The sequence below is a fragment of the Tetrao urogallus genome, assembly GCF_951394365.1.
Source record: "Tetrao urogallus genome assembly, chromosome: 7".
NCBI lineage: Eukaryota > Metazoa > Chordata > Aves > Galliformes > Phasianidae > Tetrao > Tetrao urogallus.
In genome coordinates, this window is record NC_136820.1 from 39,246,692 (window position 1) to 39,262,458 (window position 15,767).

The following is a 15,767-nucleotide window of genomic DNA, read 5'->3' on the forward strand; positions in this document are numbered from 1 at the left end:
TTTTTTTTGACACATTCTTTTAGGCATTGATTAACAAACTTCAATTATTGTGGAACATTTGATTTTCAGTCTTCCAGACATAGATATTGATATGGGCTGCTAGAATTTGTGCAGAGATCTAAGGTACAATTTTGTCAAACAGAAATTTAACTTGTATTTTATATTTTGATTTTTGCCTTTAATTCACATGCGTCTTAGCTGCAAAGTATATAATGTGATAGTCTGATAATGCTCTGAACATAATTTTTCGTTTTCCCTAGAGTTTCTGTTGGAAAAACTATTCTGCACTTTCTAGGCAGAACAAGGTAGTGTTGGTTTGAATTACCTAAATGTAGCACCTTTCCTGGGAACAATTTTTCATTAAAAGGCTATGTAAATGTCTCACAGAGCTCTGTTCAAATTGTAAAGTTTATTGCTTTTTGAGACCTTAATTATAACATTGCTTAGATAAAAACTACCATCAATAAGTGGTTCCCTATTGTCAGAGGTATTGCTGAAGAATCAGAAGTCTAAAATTCAGCCAGTCTTCAATGGTTTTGGCTGCAAATACACAGTCAATAATTTCTTGTGCTTCATTATCCAGATACCAAGAAAAAGTATTCTGCCTTTAATTGTTAAGCCATTCAGAAATGTATCTTATCATACTTCCAGTTGATACGAATGAATGATTTCTGAGGGACCTGTGAAGTACTTTGGTCTATTTATTTAGACCAACGTGGAAATATCCAATATTATGTTTGACAATAACTAGAAACTTTGTCTATTGAGGCGTATATCAGTACACTTTCTCCTTTTAGGAACACACAACTGCCCTAATCCAGCAGAACTCCAAGTCCTGTCTTGAACTTTAGTCATTCAACAGGTTAAGTGAAATGCTTACCCTTTTGTAGGATTAAGTTTCTGGGCTGGAACAAAGCTCTGAGACAAAAGAGGTAATTTAAATTGCCTCTGAAGGGCTACAGTTGTGCTTTAAGCGTAAGTGGAAGTGGTATTATATGTACTGAATAATTTGTCTGTTCTTCTGCATGTGTTTGGGTATGATGCTTGACCATACTTTAATGAAAGAAATATGTCCCTGCTGATAGTTGCTGGGGTAAATAGCAAAGAAAAGACATATTCTGTGAAAGACAGGCCCATCATAAATCATCCCTCCTGGCCATCTATAGGGGCTGTGTGAAATGAGTAAAAAACTTACATTTAATCAGACATTTAAACTCAAATCATGCCATAAGTGGAATGTATCAGTTCAGTTAACATGCTTCAGATATACAATTTTTGAATACTGCATTTACTTCATTTTTATTGTAAAGTTCAGGGGCTGAAGTTATGGCTATTAGTTATAAAAAGATCAACAGATGGAGGCATAAATGAGAAAAATGTGTTATAAACTTCAACCGATAGTTATGAGTTAAGATGGGAAAACTGGATTTGCATAGTCCATTCATAATACCTCTTGGTGTTAACCATGATGTCAGATTTATACTAAGCCTCTTGTCACTTCATTAAGGCTGAGGTAGGAATGTAGCTATGGGTTTCCATAGTCTGACAGCGGTGTGGCAATTAAAATGTGCTTGTGCTGGAAAAGACCAGTTTTTGCTTTTTGCTGCAGAGTTCATATTGGCAAGAAATTGTTGAAGAAAGAGCAGGAGGGTGGGCGTGGAGCAAGTTAGACTGAGGGCACAAAGGAAAGAAACCTTTCAGAGAATTTGCAAGGAGCGAGAAAATATATTCAAATATATTCAAGGTAGCAGTGGCTAAATGGTTACAGCCCAGATGACAGAACTGCCAATGGTTCCCTTGGAAACATCCTTCTATTCAAAAAAGTGGAAGAATGTTACTGGCTCTTAGGTCATGCAGACCATCGTTCAATTAATGCAGAAATATAGCTGAAAAACAGGAAATAATCAGTATCAGCTAAAAATTTAAATAAATTCCACTCACATCCGATAGTGTTGAATCACAGGAAGCAGGCTTGTTCTGCCCCTTTATTTAGAATCATAGAATCATAGAATCACAAGGTTGGAAACGACCTATAAGATCATCTAGTCCAACTGTCTCCTCATACCCATTGAAGAAGAAGAAATATTATTGTTTTGAATAGACAATGTAGTTAATTTAGTTTTATTTTGGAAATGAAATTTTTACGGTTGTCAGGCTGGATTTATAATCACACAGAAGACTGATTTACAGATCACAGAATTTAAGTTCAACAATAGGGAAAAGAATAAGAAAAAAAAAAAAAAAGGATTCCTCATATCCCATAAGTATAGGATAACTTTTTCTAGATGGCTGAAGCACACAAGGAATGGGCTAAATTAGTCGCAATGGAACTCTTTGTGGTTGCTACTGTGCAGCTGCCGAAACTACCTGAACTAGGTCAGGCACCTTCTACATTGCCATGGGCTGCAATCTTATTCTCCAGTTCCCACAAGTGTCACTGTATTCTTTTCTTGTTTTATTTTGTGGGTTTATACCTCACAGTAGCTGTGTAGACTGAACAGAGTATTCTCTTCGACCCTAACACATGACTTTGATGAGTTTATAAAATACGAATTAATGTTTGCCTTCCTAACGATTTTTCTCATCTTTAAATCATCATCAAATCAGACCTCAATTCTGATAGAGGACTTTTCTACATGCATTTTCTGTATCCATGAGCAGGAAACACCTGTGCTTCCATCAGAATGAGATGGCTGAGTTTTTCTTGCCTGTGTGCAGAAACTCAACAGATTATTCAGCTCAGCTCAGCTCAGCAAAGCTCTCAATTGAGTACACATCCCTAGCATATAGTAAAGAAGAAGACAAAATTCAAGTTATTGCATATATTTCACTATTCTCTTCCTCCCATCACCCCTTAATAATCATTATGTACCAGATCTAGAATTTTTTTTTAAGCACTGAGTATTGTGTCAATAGCAAAGTATAACACCAATAAAATCAGTGATACAATTGCCAGTGTCCTTTGTGGAGACAGTTTTCATAATTCCATAGATATTTACGCAAAGATATTTATCCATCAGAAGCTAAGCACACTCAAATCTGAGTAATATGATTGATACCTAGTACTTCTTACTACCCTTCATGTAAAAAGTAATAATTTCATTAGCATTTCAAAAACATCTAGACAATTAAGAAACAGCTCAGAGATTATGAGTAAAGGTAAATATTATGCCTGGAAGAGAAGAAAGTCGCCTGTGGTTGTCCTGAGTTTGAGTGGAGAGCTGAACCATATGCTACTGCATCTCTTGCCATATGCTGCGTTCTGTGGCCACAGTGAACCAAAACTTCCAGACCCATCTTCTCTGCAGTTGCTCATTCCATCTTCTTCTGTTTGCAGTCTGTTCAGCTGTTTTAATGGCTTGTTGCACCATATCTTGGGCTGAATAAGTGACCTGAACTGATACTGCTTTTTCAGAGATGGAGTAAGTGGGGAGAAAAAGCAACCAGGGTGAGGAATACTTAAATTTAACCATTCTATAAAACAACTCATACTGACACAGAAGTAGTATTCTGTGAATAAATTATGAGTTAAAAAAAAGAATTACTAGCTGATGAAGTTACAGCACTGTGGAACAGAATAGTGCTCACGGTCTAGATAGGTTCTTCCAATATTGGCAACAAGAAAGGTCAAATATGATGTCATTTAAGGTTAAAATGGCCTCAGAATGGAAAAAATAATAATAATAATACAGTACGAGTAAAAAGAGAACAGATTTTCTTTTTCTCAGACTGTGACTTATTATAAGCATTTGTAGATTCTTTCTGGGTGAAATCTTAAATTCCATCTAAATGAAACATTCATCTACTTGACAGTTTGTGGTGAATAGCAGCTTCTGTTTTCTGTCAGTATGAATTATGCATGTTTGGAAAAAGCTTCCAAATTTCAATTAGTGAATCTTAATTTTCTTTCTTAGACCAGATGGACTTTGTTAACAAAAGGATTGTATCTGTATCTAATAGAACCTCAAATTGTTTTAATCAATTTCAATTGAGATAAATATTTGAAGCATTAAACCTGTCTTCACTATTTTTTTTAACAAAGTTGATTTTGGATATAAACAGCTCACTGCTCAGTTTATTACATTTTTATCCAATTAGAAAGCAGAATCCCCATGCACTAATTGGCAAGTACATAAAAGAATCTACATGTTGCTTAAGCAGCACAGAGGAAAGAAAGTTTAATTAAGTTGTAACAGGCAATTTGTTACTAATTACATTTGATGTTAGATGGTGCTGTTTACTGGAATAGATGGGGAAAATTCTTGTATAGATTATTGTAAGTCTGAAAATAGGTTAAATATTTTTCCTGTATCAATGCCATAAGAATTTAATACTGAATATTTTGCATTTTTTTTTGTTTAGTAATGACTTTGAAACACTTAAGTGCTGTACATTCTAGTGACTAGGTTTACACCAGATCCCATTGTATATGATAGAAGTCCTATGTATTTTTTCTCAGTATAGGCATTATTAATTATGTAGTAACCTTCGCTTTCATATGTTCAGCTACTTCAACGGATTCCAGCACTTTTCTTCCTAGTGATACTTAGAAAATGAAGACGTTGTCAAGAGTAACATTTACAATTATTTTACATTATATATTTAACATTTACAACTAATTAGTTGAAATTTTGTTAAATCTTGGAATTTAATTTTTTTTTTTTTTTTCCAGAATTCATCCAAAAGTTTTTTCAGGTACCTCATTATTCATACCTGAGAAGTGTTTATTTTAATTTGGTATATATTTTTAACAGAGAGCTTAGCAGTACAGTTTAGAAACTAAACCTCTTAAAGAGGTTTTACTGTTAATTTTTAAATTCAGACTTCAAAGTTCTCCATTCATTGTCAATAAATACATTTTGCTGTTGTTAATGTGAAAATGTTGTTAACATGAAAATGATTGTTTCCTTGGCAATATTTGTGTTACTATGTACAAATGAACAGATAAACATTTACTAAATTAATTTACTAAGACTGTAGAGAGTTAGTGCTTGCTCAGAGAGGAGTCCTAATTCTTGTGTTCGTTGATGATATGAGCAAAATAAGTGAATTCAATACAGCTGCATGAGTTCTTACTGCTCAGTCAAGTTTATGTAGTATATGATTTTTCAGGCCTACAGACAGTTGCTTAAACTGCAACTATGTTATATAGTGTCTGTCTGTAATTACATGCACGAGATTAAAAAGACTCATTCACAGCTGTCTCTTATCAGCCTCACTGTAGAATATGCAGTGGAAGACAAGGGATGTTCATTATTACCAAGACTGATGTCTTTCAGCTTCTGCATACAGTTAACATAGAAAGTTACTTTTAGAAGTGATTCGGAAAATTAAAGTGGGAATCTTAGCTGCTGGCAAATTCAGGAATTCAGGAGAGGCTCTTGAAAATATCCAGCTTTCGTCAATGAGGACGGGATGCTTAATCACTGGGGTCAGGCTCCTCAAGCTAAAAGATTTCTTCCACCTATTGCTAATAACTATACACTATATGGAAAATACAGTAATGAATAGGTGCCAGACAGAAAGCTTCCTCTGACTGCACATGCAGAAGTTAGTTCATTATTTCTCAACAGGAGAATGGTAAAACCAGAACAAAATACATTTCTGTAAAATTTTGAAGTCTTCTACATATTATATATGTTTGATATACGCATAACGAGTATATAACACCATATGCCATATATCAATAACTGCATATTTCCTGTTTTCATGGCTGTATGGTCTGTTTGGCTTCTTAATGTATTTGTCACCCAGATTTATATGATATTTTTGTCTATGGTGAAAAAAAGTCCCTAATCCCTTTTGAAACTAATAACATCTGTTAAGGTTTTGGATTATATGAAAAGACATTAATGGATACCCAGCATGAATTCCAGTTAAGTATCAGTTTGTGTAAATAGAAATGTGACAAAACCAAAAGTAACACCAGCAGTAACACATCTGTTTAAAGAGTTAATGCATACTGTAAGTACTTTACAACAGTAATTTAGGCTATTTTTCAACATTTTCTATTTGACACATAACCATATAAGAAATGTCAGAAGCTTTATTCAGTAGAGTTGATGTATACCACCTTGTTCTTTTGGGAGAACAAAGCCATAACGCACAATATTTCAAGGTCTGTATGGTATCGAAAGGCTCAGAGTAGCTTGTTAATCGTGATGCATTGCTTCTCTCCTCTGAAACATGTTCTGAACGTCTTATGCTATTAACAGCTCCTTTGTTTTCTCAGCAGACATCACTTCAGGAAAAAAAAAAAGTGATCCAAAATCACAGATCATGAATACTTCTCATATTGGAATGTCAAAAGATAAGCAACTTCTAATCTGATGGTGTGATACAAATGATTTTAACTTGCACAGCATAACAAAGTCATAAATAAGTGTAGCCATGTTAGTGGCTGTGCATTCATGCATAGTCTTGTTAGTTAGGTTTGCTGGCTTAAGCGAAAATATGGATCTAATGATTCCACACTCCTCAAAATTATACACTGGAATACAGGCACTTGCAGAATTCAAGTTTTTGTTCTTTGTGGATTCAGAGGGACTTCCTCTGTGTGTGCTGTGCAGCTGATTTGCGCAAATGCAGAGCTTTCTAGATTCCTTGTGTAAATCGAATATACTGCACATATTCAGCATATCTACACTATCCTGGAAATGACTTCTGGAATATAAAAAGTCTGATGCACCTGAATGATAGCTTGATCTTAGAGGACTTCTGAGACTGAAGACTACAAACCATCAGGAAATGTAATCAGTCCAATAGTTGCAGGTCAGTTGCAACGGAAAAGACCTATGCAACAAGAAAGGCAGAAAAAGAAGTTGTAGAATTTTCAGCTTTCATAAATTTGTATACCTCACAGCCAGGAAGCAAAAGCCATTACATCAAATTTGCCTGTAACAGAAGCACAAGCTCTCCTTTCTTACCTTCTTGTTTTACCACTGTGTACTCATTACTGCTGCACTATTTCCATTGCAACATCACACTCTCATGCTCCAGCAGGTTTTCTGAAATTTGGGCCAAATCTTGACAAAAAAATATGAAGTTCTTCTTGGGACAGGTAACGAGCCTTCATCTCACTATTTTTTAGCCACGTGGGATGGATTTATTCCACACTGAAAGTTATTGACAAATTTCCTGTCAGCCAAGAGTTCAAACTGCTTTCTCAGGTATGTTAAACACAGCATAGCCATCTGGTCAAGGGAGCCAATTCTCCCATTATGTTTCATGTTGATGCAGCTTCATCAAGTTGATGTGTATATCTGTTAAGATTCCATCTTTAGAGTCATAGAAGTATTTGAGTTGAAAGAATGCTAAAGACCATATAATTCCAACAATCTGCCATAGACAGGGACACCTTCCACTAGACCAGGTTGCCCAAAGCAGCATCTAACCTGGCCTTGAGCACTTCCATGGATGGGGAATCCACTGCTCCTCTGAGTAATCTGTTCCAGTGCTTCACCAACTTTTGAGTAAAGAATTTCCTTTTAGTATCTAATCTAAATCTATCTTCTTTCAGTTTTAAATAATTATCTCTTATCCTGTCCTATATTTCCTAATAATGAATTCCTCTCTATTTTTTCCCTTAGGCTCCCTTTAAGTACTGAAAGGCCACAATAAGGTCTCCCCAGTGCCTTCTCTTCTGTAAGCTAAAGAAACCCAGCTTTCTCATTTTTTCCTCATAGAAAATGTCCTCTAGCCCTCTGTTCATCAGATCCATGTCTTTCTTATGCTGGAGGCCCCAAATCTGAGTCTAGATCAAGTCTTACGAGAGTAGAACAGAAAGTGACAATCACCTTCCTTGATCTGATAACTACCATTCTTTTGATGCAGCCCAGGACATGAATGGCTTTCTGGGCTGCAAGCACGCACAGCTGGTCCATATTGTTTTCATCCAACAATATCTCCAAGCTGGTCTCCACAGATATATTCTCAATCCAGTCACTGAAACAGTCTTCCATTCATGTTTGGGATTGCCCCTACCTATCTGCAGCACCTTGTACTTGGCCTTGTTTAACTCCATGAGGTTTTCATCAACCCACCTGTCAAACCCTTCCACATCCCTCAGGATGGCTTCCTTTCCCTTCAGCCTTTTGGCTGCACCACTCAGGTTGGTGTCTTACTGATTTAAGGGTATGATCTTGTTGATAAAGTACTACATTGAAATTTCAGACCTGGATCTTAGTTTTCTTAGCCAGCACTTGGGAGTGTTGTGAATGACAGGATTCAGTGACTTCCCTCCTCAAAGATTGTCTTCCTCCTTTTCCTTCACTCATGACAGTTTTAGACACTCATGACTCTTTTAGTTGACTGCACTGTATAAATCTTTCTCTGGCTTTGATTAAACTTTCTAGTTTGTTATCATAGTGTAAATAAATAATAAAAGGAAAAATTATGATTGATTATATTTTATAAAATCCATTTCTGTGAATAAATCTTACCAGAGTCAACATGACGTAGCAGTGCCAAATCCATCAAAGTATTGACAATAATTAAAAGGAGATTTTTTTCTTAATTTCTTGAGAGAACCATAGCTTATTATGTATTTTATATCAAATATACATTATATCTATTTCTTTATCAATTCATCAAATCAGAACAAGATGTGAACAAGATTGGAAAAATACACTGAATGTATATAAATTAGCCATGACTGAATAAAATTGTAAGATCAGAGATGGAATAGCTGATCAAGTAATGAAATCTTGGAAATATAAATATCATATTAGTACAGAATTTAAGATTAACCAGTAGCTTGGGGTATTGATAAATGCAAATATAATTAAATTCCTGTTAAATTCTGGCAGTCATCTGAAATTTTACATAGGCAAAACTGCATAAAGTATTACCCATTAATTTCATCCAAGACTAAGCTAAACAGTAATTCAGATTTACTGAAGTTCATCTTCTTGTAGAAAAACAGGAAATGACAGAAGAGTTTAGGGTGCTTTTATGAGTGTTGTCTGTTCATATTGGCTCCTTGGGAAGGAAACAACTGTCAAAGGAAAAGCAAGATTTACCAGGAAAAAAAAAGGTATTTAGAATTTTTCCAGAACATTTGTATTTGAAAGTAGTAAACGTGCTCTCATTAACAGAATGTAACTTAGCTTGCCTTAAAACCAGGGATAACTCCTCCACATCTGCCACATAGTGAGTTTCACATAAAGTGATACTGATTGACAAACTCATGCTTTTAAACAGACAAGAGCAGATCCTATTAATTTTGGATGTAACATCTGACTGACCTGGCACATGGAATCAGAACGAGTATTCAACTTTATTCACAAACAGAAAGCAAAGGTTGAAGATAGAGAAAATGGCACTTTGTGAGTTTCCAGTGCTCAGAGAAGCATAAGCCTTCAGTACCTCACCTTCCTTCATTTCTTTGACATGATATGGAAAGCGGTAACTTGAAAAGTTATTACCATCTGAGTATATTCTTACACTGCAAGCTGTGAGATGCAATCTGCATGAAATTCTAACAAGTTTTTTTGACATTGTCTTTTTAAAGTACACTGCTTTCTGACAATGACTGTTACGAATTAGAGAAGACTTGATTCACAAGGACTATGAGAAAAACAGGGACTGAAAAGATACTCTGACAGCAAGACCATGCGTTGTGTATTTTGTTAGCCTTCCAACATACTGGTTGTAAGGCTTACTGTAGCCACTCTGCCAAATTACTAAACAAAACAGAGCCACAGTAAAACTGTCTGCCAAATATTGTGGCCAAATTCAGAAATGGCAGAGCCAAACCCACAGAGATCCCTTAGGCAATATGACCTCTAAGATAGGTAGGTACACAGACATCTGGAAATTTGAAGAAACGCACCTTCAAATTTTATAAGTTTATGACTCAATTTTTAAAATAACGCAGAATAACAGCATATTTGCTGTGTAATCAAGCCATTTCTGCCATAGAAGAAATATAACACAAATTAAATGAAAACAAAACAGAGTTGGAAAAAGCTAAAATATTTTTTCAGGTCAGCCTGAGAAGCTGCTAAGAAGTTTCACCCATGTGAATGAATGTTAATTAACTGCAAAGTAGAAATTGTTATATTGTTGTAGATTAAAATGTTTCTTACTCTTCTGTTGTAAGCAAATAAGCTATTCTGTTGATAGTCTGAAAAAAATCAGTAGTCATTCCAGTCTATTTTTAAAAATTGAGATTTAAAGAGATGGCTCTTCTTCATTGAACCATGAACACTGCAGAGCAGTCCACATTTGTGAATACAAATGAAATTCAGTTAGGCTAAATGGAAACACAGAAATCTTTGTTTCTCCCATGAATAAGTTACTTAGAATAATTTCTTCTTTATATTTTGCTTATCAAGAAAGACAGTGACAATGTAAATTGCCTTATCATGCTTGTGTGCTCCTGCTGGAAGATTTTCCATTTCACTAGTGAGTCCACAAGCCTTGACATAGATTTCCGGCTTTACTTATATGAGATTATGAAACTGGGAAACCACGTCAGGAACAGTGTACGTTACTATATTTTACCTTGTTTAACAGCCTTACTGCTTCTTCAGGTTCACTGTAGGCTACACTAGAGATGATCAAAGAAACATTTTAGTCACATCTTGAGCTCAAGCCATTTCTTCCTTGACATACACCAGAAAAAAAAATAATAAAAAAAAATCTCTACTTAAATATAAATTTAAAAATTATGAATTACCTTAAGAGATCTTCCTCTTTAAGCATGAAATACCATGATAGAAAATAAACATAACTTAAGTCCATAATTCTGGACACTGAAATAATATCTTGCTGATACAGCTAATGCCAAAGGACATCATTATCCTATCACGTCCTTTAGCACAAAATAAATACCATTTGGCATTGTTTGTTTTTGATTTAACCTGTTATTTGGACTTTTTCCTGCTCTCATTTAATTCCTTGCTAATTTCGCATGGATTTCTATTACAAAAAACTGTGCCCTCAGACAGGAGTACTACCATGATAATGATAAAGCGATGAGCAATTCTACTGTAAACAAAATATCCTGGAGGCAGAAAGATCTACTATCTTCTGAAATTTTAGATAAAGCAGAAATATTAGAATAAAAGTTTTTAAGTGAACATATTTTTATTTTAATCAGTCTGAAGAAATATGATAAATTTTTAGAATGATCATTGAATACCTTCTAGATTAAAGTTATCTAGCCTTTCATTTCTGTGATTTTTTGAAAAGCCACAAATGTGTGTGATGACAGGTGAGGACTGAAATTCATGTAGACAGTAAGCAATGTCTTTTCTTCTGTGCTGCACAATGTAGAAGCACATTTTTAATGCAGAAAAAGCTTCTGCTTTGGTTAAGTGGTAATTCATGGAAAATGACAGTTTAAATGTGAGATAAATTCTGCAGGAAGGTTGCATGCAACCCAACTGGACATATTTTTTGTTGTCTCTGTTGAGTATGTCAGTACACCACAGTGTAGTGTCTTCTTGACAGAAAGCTATGAGTAAAGAGTCCATAAGTGGGTGGCTTCACATCTGCCCAGTAGCTACTGCTAAGAATATCACACCCCTTGTGCTCCCTATTGAAAAGCTTTAAATAGCCCTGTGGGTTTACAGATCTGTAGATTACCGCATATTACACTTCTGGTCTAGAAAGACATAATTATATGCCAGTATCTCTGAAAAGGAGTTGGATCTCAGTGGTGCAGATTGAGGAGATGTTCAGTCACTCCCTATCAGTAGTTGAACTCATTACCTCACACTTTTCGCATCTTGCAAAGAAGATTAAACATGACAAAAAGTCCTGAGATAACAAAATCTCCGGTTAAAGCAGAAATTTTTTTATATGATGGAGAGATGAATATTCAGTCTAAAATATTTACAAGGCCAATTCAAGTAAACACACACATATATATTGATGTATGATATACATGTTAATAGAGGAATTTCATACAGATTTCAAAGCTTCCAGTTCATACAGTAGCAAACCTTGCAGAAAAGAAAGAATGATACAAAAAATAACAGATGTTAGTGAGATCTCTTGCTCTCTTTTAAATAACAGAGATGAATAATCCCTGTTTCACTTCTGAAGTTCAATGGACTAACTTGAAGAAAGCTAAACCATATTTTGTGAATATACTTTAATAAGAAACATTTCACAACCTCTCATATATATTAAAATCTGAATGATCATTACCTCCTTTCCTCACAAAGATTATAACTGTACAAAATCTTTAATATCTCTTAGAATTACCAGTGAAGTAAAGAATTACAGTAATTACAAGTGATATAAACAAGTAGCACTCCCCCTCCCCCCCCCCCACACACACACCACACTTATATGATTTTTCAGAAAAACAAATTAATTTGCCAGTGGATTGGAAAGTGAAAAAAATATTTATTTCTGAATCATGAAGACGTGAAAGAATTAATCTTAAAAATTTGCTGTACTATTTATGTGTGTAACATAGGAACTTTAAGACACTGTGAAGTAATACTGAATAAGTGATCCCTCATTGCTTGGGGATTTTAATTTAAAATTTTATTTACCATATGATGACTGGAAGTGTACAGTTAACCTTCCTAGGTGGTGTACAAACATTCTATAATGTAAGAGATCATCTGATATTACTATAATTAGGATGACCTTGAATGAAAACCCAACCAATGTCTGGTCCAAGTTGTACATGGAATGACATTCACATATAAATACGATATAACACACAGTGTTCTCTGCTACTAATAATTATTAAGTTTCATTTTCTGGAATGCAGCTTATATTTAATTTTAGATTACCTTGTAATCTTAATATGCATTCTTAGTTTTCTTCACCTTCTACACTGGGAGAAGAAAACAATGTATGTATTTCATCACCTGACTCTTAACTTGGTCTGTTCAATCTTGTAGGACATATGGTTTAGTTACATTTTCCTGCTGATCTTGCCAGCATTTATTATTCAAAATTCATTTTTTCCCCCTAAGTAGCATCAGATGTACATGTACATATACATGTAGTGAAAGGGTTAAATAGCTGCTTCAGTATTAAAAGGCATATCAGTAGGTTAAAAATAATGAGGCTGATTCAGTAAGATGAGACATTCAAGCTACATTTTTCATTCAATGAATACACATTCTCCTTAAAACTGCATGACACATGCATGAATGAACAGCAATGAAGTGGTTAATTTATCAGGAAAAGTAAAAACAGCTGTGGGTATCTTATGAAAAACCATGTTTGACCTGTCCATCGTGGAGACGTTTGTTCTTTAGTGCTGCAGGTGGCAGAGTTACTAAGAAAATCAACTTAATTCAATACAATCTTTGGAACGACATGCTTTTTTGATAGTTTTCTGAATGATGCACCTCTACGTCAAATCATGATCATTGCTGCAATACTTTAAGATCCTGATGGGAAACCAAAAATCATTGCAGAGAAATATAAGGTAAAGGAAACATTATATGCTCAGCATCTTTTAGTATATGAAATACAAACTGGAATGTAAGATTAGGATGCCCAGCAGGTAGTGATTAATGGAACTAAGTCCATCTGGCAACTCGTTACGAGTGGTGTCCCCCAGGGGTCAGTTCTGGGGCCCATCTTGTTTAATATCTTTATTGATGACCAAGTTGAAGGGATTGAGTGTACCCTCAGTAAGTTTGCAGATGACACCAAGTTGGGAGATAGTGTTGATCTGCCTGAGGATAGGGAGGCCCTTCAGAGGGATCTAGATAAGCTGGATTGCTGGGCTGAGGTGAATTGGATGAGGTTCAACAATGCCAATTGTTGGGTCCTGCACTTTGGCCACAACAACCCCATGCAGCATTATAGGCTTGGGAATGTGTAGCTGGATGACTGTGAAGAGGAAAGGGACCTGGGCGTGTTGATTGATGCTCAGCTGAACATGAGAAAACAGTGTGCTCAGGTGGCCAAAAGGGCCAATGGCATCCTGGCCTGCATTAGAAATAGTGTGGCCAGCTGGAGCAGGGAGGTGATCATCTCTTGATACTCAGCACTGGCGAGGCCACACCTCGAGAATTGGTTCAGTTTTGAGCACCAAAGACATTGAGACTCTGGAGCGTCCAGAGAATGGCAATGAAACTGGTGAGGGGTCTGGAGCACAAGTCTTATAAAGAGCGGCTGAGGGAGCTGGGATTGTTTAGTCTGGAGGAGGCTCAGAGGAGACTTCATTGCACTTTACAACTTCCTGAAGGGAGCTTGTGATGAGGAAGAGTTTGGCATCTTCTCACAGGCAACAAACAGGACCTGAGGAAATGACTGCAGGTTGTTCCCTGGCAGTGTTCAAGAGGTGACTGGATGAGGAGCTACGAGATATGGTTTAGAGACTTGTGGTAGCAATGGCAGTGGTAGGACGGTTGGACTAGATGATCTTGCAGGTTGTTTCCAACCTTGCGATTCTATGATTCTATGATTCTGTGATACAAGTGAAATATTTAATCCAACTACTGTGATTAGTTGTTATCCTGACTTTGAAATAGATAAGCGTACTTAGCTGATTCTTGCTGATGCATACTTTTCTGTAAGTTTAAAACTTATTTATAGACTTTTTTTCTTTTCTTTGTCATTTCACTGAAATTTTGGTAACGCATACTATATTTAAACAATTACTCTGCAAGTCCTTAAGCATAATTCCTGATAAAACAGTGGTTCAGAAAGAAATGTTAAACACAGTGGAAACTACAGCTTAACTACTGCTCCCCACTATCCATAGCTGTTCAAAATGTACATTCTAGTTGCTTACAGATTTCAGACAAGTATAAAGCAAATATAAAACTTTAATCGACCATGAGACAGGAAGAGATGTAATATGTTTCCTCAGGTCTTAGAAATAGCTCCAAAAGTCAGCAGAGATAGTTGGCAGATCTTTCTAGATTCTTCTACCACTTATTACTATCAGTATCCTTTCTCAGTTTGCAGATCTAAAAAGACCCACTTACAGCAGCAGCAGGGAGTGAGAGAACATAAAATGCATACATTGAAATAGGAAGTCAGTGGCATATGTTGTGTAGACTGCTGATTCCCTATTATTTTAGCCAGTAATAATCAGGTGTCTTCAGGAGTCTCAGCAGAGGTCTGTGCACCAGACTGAATTGCCAGCATAATATTGACTTTCTGGATCTGGCCATCAACAGAGGAAGCTGCTGAGTTACTTGAAATTGACACAAGAATCATGAAGTGTCATAACAATGCTTGCTTGCCTCTCAAACACAATAATTATGTGATCTGTAGTTGGGTTTAAAACATTAAATGGATGCAAAGTGACAAAATATTTGAGTAATTTTTCCATGGTAAGTTTTGGTGGCAACACAAAAATAATTAAATCAGTTTCCTAGTTTACTTGAAATTAACTTAGCCATTTTCTCTCATGAAGCTGGAGTTTAAGTTTATGTATTTGTGCCCCCATCCCAAGAGGAATCTTTCTAGGCAACCAGTAGACTTCATGTACTGAGATTGAAAAAAAGTCTGTTTTCAGTCAGATGAATGAAGTTCAATTTATTGCTGCATTTACTTTTTTAAAATCTAGTGAAAAATCAAGAATATCAAGTTATTCCAATGTGCAAGATGCCTGCTCTAGAGAGGTTGCCATTTAAATACTATTAAATGTCATTATCTAAATTTAAGAGGCCTATTATTTTCTAGCTATAAATGACTTGTTATTATGTCTGTCCTCTAAAAATGAAAGTTTACATTTTGTTTAGAGAAATGACTTTGCAAATTTTATCTTTCCAAGAGCATATTTTTATTTGTTGCTATTTAGAGTGATTTACTCTAGGTAATGAATTATT